We start from the raw sequence: 6,085 nt of genomic DNA on the forward strand, positions 1-6,085 counted from the left end.
GTAAAACTGTAACCTTACCCACCTCAGCTGACACGCCACACGCAGAGGCATGTACATTTGTAAGGATCTGATTGAAGCCTGACCTCCGATGCTGTAAGTTTTACCTTCACCCTTAACTTCTGGTTTTTTGTTGTTTTTTTTCTGGGTGTTTGCCAACCACGCCAGGCAACAAATGCATTTTTAAATGTTGTGGTGTCAGGAAAAGGAAACCAAACTTGGAACATTTTCAATTGGGCATTCATTTTTATGTTGTTTGCTCTGTTTTTAAAAAAATATGAAAATAGCCAAAGCAAACGTRGTATAACTCWGTCTGAGAGAAAAACGCATCGATCTTCTAATCTTTGGAAGAACATCAGCTCCACACAAGTAAATCTGAGGAAGATGAAAACACCAAAGCTCCCGTTGCTGGSATAAAGCTTGTTGTTTAAAATTCCTACAGCAACATCAAATGCACGCTTTTAACAGATAGCAAGCAGTTATTCTCATCCCAGACCAATTAGCCAGAGGGTCACACGGAGGCCATCTTTCACAACTCAAGCGACAGGACCTGAAACTCCTCTGCAGCTCTGTGTGATCCGTTTCATCAGCCTGTGGATCTCGGGTTCAAACAGCATCAGAGCCTCGCTCAGTGTAAACATGAAGCTCAGCCACTCCCTTCACAATCTCAGCCCCTAAACACCAAAACGCCCTCCTCCCTCCGCATGAGGGGTCTGCAAAAGCTCAATCACACACATTATAAATCAGTGGAAAGAAGCCCAGGAACAAATGGAATGCAGTAAATATATCAGCTTAAACTCTTTGTCTGGGCACAAGTTTAATTCAAATATCTATTTTATCAGGTCGTGGCCAAAAAAGTGAGTCTTTGTGTGAGAACAAACATAGAAAAGTAGGAAGTGTTTGCACAGTTGAAAATGCTTCAAGAATAGCTTCCTTTTATCAAATGTATTGTTTGTCTGTTTTACTTGATTAAATTACATTTACCCCAATTCTCAAAACAATAAATATATATAAAGAAACAGCAATATATGAATGTCCAATATTAAAAAATGAAACGTTTCAAATCCTGCGTAGACAGGATAACCTGAAACTACTCTCGTTAGTTTCAAAATGTGAGAACTGTCCGCAAGTTTTTCCTACCCAGAGTCACTTACTGTGTGCAGCGATGATGAGCAGCAGCAGCGGCARCATCTTGGTGGTGTTTTATGGTCCGTCGTGGTTCTGGAGTTTAGCTCTGGGGGGATTTGCTGAGTCTGGATGAGATAAAGTTTAACTGCTAACTCTCTACAGCCTCTTCTTCAAGTTTCATCTGCAGCAGGGGCTGTGGGCGCTCATGTGTGCCTGACAACTGACAGGGTGCGAGGGAGGGAGACAGGGGTTTACACTGTACACACACACGCACGCACGCGCACGCACGCATACACACACACATAGGAAACATGAGCAGGACAAGAGTTTGTGTTTTGACCTGTGCCAACCCATTAGGCCACTGAATACAATGRCGTATCAGATCTTTGGTCAAGAGTTTTCTGTTATTAAAATTTCTTCTCTAGCCTTTTTCAAAAACATGAGGAAAAAGTACATTTATATTGAAGAAATCTACAATATATTTAATATAAGCATACAGTGTAAATTTGAAGGCCATTTATCTAGTGATGAACAATGCAAAGGACAATCTGCAGACAAAACCACACAAAATATTGCCAAAGTTGACTATGCATAATATTAAAAATATTTCATATAGTCAAAAATAAGGATGTTCTTTGTTGGCCAATGTGGTTTTTCAAACATGCTTGGATAAATTTATATTTTATATCCAGTGACACGTTAGTTTAAGCAATACTTTGAAATTCACATAATGTAATGCAACAAAAAAAAAGAACAGGAAAAAAACATTTCTGTAAAATCACATTTTTAAGAATTCAGTTTCTGACAAGGGAGTTGACAGCAACACCTTTATTCCCCTTAAATCGAACACCTGATCACTGTAAACGCACATGACTGGAACGTCATTGCTCAGCATTTTGAAATATTTTTTTTAAAGCTGAAACATTTAGCTTGGTTTGTTCCTGGCTGCAGATGAGTGTTTCTCTGAATCTACAAGAATTTACAGGTTTTCTTTCTTCAAATTGCTTTTGAAAACTGGCCTTGGTTTTTCATTACATTTCACAAAATATCACAGCACCTAAGAAAAATATTCATTTTTCATCTGATATCTTTACAGAGTTTTAAACATCAAAAACATCAGAGAGCAACAGCAAAACAAATATAAAGAAAAACATACAATCCCGCTGTAACTCACCTTCCTCTCGCTGCCATGGCTCAACCCTACACATAAAACACTCACTTTAGTGCCCCAAATCTGGAAAGAAATGTAAAAAAAAATTACAATTACTTTTGGAAAAACGTCTCAGTTCATTCCATCACTTAATTTTCTCTAACTTCACAAAAACATTCTAGGACTTCCACTCCAGGAAAAGTTGAAGTTTGGCCACCAGAGATGGGAGAGTAACAACTTCCCTCTGGGTGAAATGTATTTGGATCGAGTTCGAGTTCGAGTTCGAGTTAATTGACGGACCAGGCTCTGGACATAGTCCCATCACAGAAGACATTACCTTTAGCCAGTCCAAAAAATGGACTTAATGACTTAAAGCATATTCAATGTTCTCTWTTATTTTTAAATTTTAGTCAACCTACATTTGCAATGACGAACACCTTGCACTGCCTTAAGCTGAATAAGTGAGAGGTGAGCACAGGAGATTTTACAAGTCTTACCTAAATTCATGATTCATCATGAAGGTTGTGGTTTAGCTCACACTCCCACACACACCTGATTTTGGAATTTGAGTCATCATTGAAGCCCGTGATGCCATTATGAATCTGTGAAATGCCTCCTTTATGCTGCACATCAAATGTGAGCAAAGCTTCCCACGGCTGGCGAGGTGGAGCAGAAGACACSTATGGAAACACTTCAGTAAATCTCTACAATTTCTCACAAAAGCACAATTTTCGTGTCAAAACATCCAACACGTCCGTCATACGACGTGATTCTGTTTGATCCCGTTAGACATTCCTGTAGCATTCACACAAAGAAACTGGAAGGGAAAAAACTCACCAACATTACATAACACTGAATGCTCAGACCATTTCTTTCTTTCTCTGTTTTTGTAATTACATGATTTGTAWCTTTGCACCTATAGCTGGGCCCGACTGTCTAAGCAACCGTTTCCTCTGACAGCAGAAAACCGGTCGGCATGTTGGATACGTTGTTACGGATTATAATCTTAGTTTGGTGAGGGTGTTTGTAGAAATTTTAATAAAAGTGGCAAATGACGCCTTGAGGAATGTAGTTTTTCCTCACATTTGTGAGTTTAGTATCCAGCTATTAAACGTAAACAAATAAGGTGAAAAATGGTTTTTTTTTCTTCTACATTGACAATATTAAGCTAAAAGTTCCTGCAAGTCTATATAAGTATGTGGGTTTTCCTGTCTAATAACATGGATCTACTCTAAGATATTGAAAAAAATCATAATGTAATCAAAATATAAGTATGAGCCAAAGTGACCCTTTGAGGTTGATTAGGTTTCTGTAACTTTTAAAGTAAACTTTGACAACATTTTCTGCCTCAAGTCAACGACTTCATCTGAAACCATCTCCAGTCCTCACTCTGAAATCCACATTGCTCCACTCTCCATGTTCCAGCAGCAGGACATGCTGAGGTGGTTTACTTTCCACTTGCATCTTTATTGATTTCTCGACACGCTCCTGCGGGACATGTTGCTGTGGGGAGTTTGTGCGACAAATTCTGCAAGCCGATAGCCCCGTTTTGAGAAACGACAAATGTCATCCGATTTTATTTTGATTATCCTAAAGCACACAGAGAGCAGCCCCCTCCAACAAAGCGAGCAGGATGTCACAGAGGGTCGGTCTCCATGTGTCGAGTGTCGGATGAGGTGCGGAGATGAGACAGCTGCCGTTGAGCCTCCGCGTCCTTGGCTATAAGGTTTCTAACCAGCAGCAGTCACACAACAGCGCATTGTTGCTAATGTGCACACATGCTTACACTTGTGGCCACATGCACACTCAAAAGACACACGGCATAAGCCCCACACGCCGACACGTGTGCGAAGGCGCACACAAGAGAGGGTCAGTGAAGCGCTGTCAGCTAAAATCTCAGCTGCAGCACCTGTTCACAATCAGCAGTCCCAGCTGTTCGGCTCTGAGCAGGACGCGCTGATGTCATGTAACACACAGTGTGGCACACTGACACGGACACATGTCAGTGTGCCACACTGCTGCCTGTCCGCCGCTCGCCTGAAAATGTTTGGCATAAATAAACTGTCTTGAGGTAAAGCTGCTCGTAGTATGAAATGTCTTAAGAGTTGGGTTTAAACCAGCAGTGCGACTTCAGTCGTCGCTTCGACAGCCGCCTTCATTAAACTTTGCTGAAACGAAACGCTCTCTGGAGCCCAAATTATTGTTTGGTTTTTTTTTTTTTCAACAGAACTTTAAACTCTTGTCTTAAAAACAAAGTTTTGACTTAATTTAATTGTCTTTATCTCTAAAAAAACCCAAAAAAAACACGACATGTTTTTGTGAATTTACCACTTACTTGAACTATATTACAGATTCCGATGGTTTTTGCCAAAGTAATCTTGCATAAATGAAAATAAATTGGATGTAATAGTAACATGTTTCCTTGCAGAGAATTTGTGAGCAAGCAAATATATATATTTTTAATCTTTATCACATGTTCACCACTCTGTGGTGCGAACAGAGTTATTTTTGGTAAAGATGTTCAATTGTAAGCCTTAAAAAGTAAAGTTTTAAGTTGTGTCAGAACTTTTTGATTTACTAAGTGGGCTTTGTTGAAGTTTCTGTACAGTCTAATAACGTTTCCAGGACCTTTAGAAGTGAAACAAGCCCACAGCATCACACATCCTCCACCGTACTTAGCAGTGATAATTCAGCGTACTCATCCTTTATTTTTTATCAGATCTACCTGGAATGTTTGTTGTTATTTATGTTATTTGATGACCCCAAAACTCCTTGCTATCCACCTCACTGTGCATGACWAGATTAATTTGGGTCCTCATCCATCCTCAATGTAGACATTAACCTAAGTTKCATCCTATTTATGCCCAAGAGAAACTAAAAACGAATAGTTCAACATTAGAAACTTTTAACACAGCAGCATTCACATACTCCTGGCGGTTATCTCTACGGGGTTTGTGGCATCAAAGACACAAGAAATAAAGGTAGTCAGGCCACGAGACAGGTAGTTAATTATTGTTTTTTATTTGAAGGTCAGAGTCCAGCTTCAGATTACCAGTAAACTGATTTGCTTCCTGGGAAGTTAAGATCAAAATTACCGTAGTTGTCCTTTTAAAAAAAATCACTATTTTCATANTGAAACAAGCCCACAGCATCACACATCCTCCACCGTACTTAGCAGTGATAATTCAGCGTACTCATCCTTTATTTTTTATCAGATCTACCTGGAATGTTTGTTGTTATTTATGTTATTTGATGACCCCAAAACTCCTTGCTATCCACCTCACTGTGCATGACTAGATTAATTTGGGTCCTCATCCATCCTCAATGTAGACATTAACCTAAGTTGCATCCTATTTATGCCCAAGAGAAACTAAAAACGAATAGTTCAACATTAGAAACTTTTAACACAGCAGCATTCACATACTCCTGGCGGTTATCTCTACGGGGTTTGTGGCATCAAAGACACAAGAAATAAAGGTAGTCAGGCCACGAGACAGGTAGTTAATTATTGTTTTTTATTTGAAGGTCAGAGTCCAGCTTCAGATTACCAGTAAACTGATTTGCTTCCTGGGAAGTTAAGATCAAAATTACCGTAGTTGTCCTTTTAAAAAAATCACTATTTTCATACAAATTTCTAAAAGAATATTCTGAATTTTATGTCAAAATCTTTCCAATTCTGGTACAAGACTCACTTAAAGCAGCCTTTTTTTTCTGCAGCCTTTATAAACAACTAGCATTTTAATGCTAATGTTTAAAAACTCCAAACACTCTGAACTTGTGTTATCAATCAGTTTGTGCATGCAGGAGTAT

Source organism: Poecilia reticulata, linkage group LG2 (assembly GCF_000633615.1).
Source record: "Poecilia reticulata strain Guanapo linkage group LG2, Guppy_female_1.0+MT, whole genome shotgun sequence".
NCBI classification, from domain to species: domain Eukaryota; kingdom Metazoa; phylum Chordata; class Actinopteri; order Cyprinodontiformes; family Poeciliidae; genus Poecilia; species Poecilia reticulata.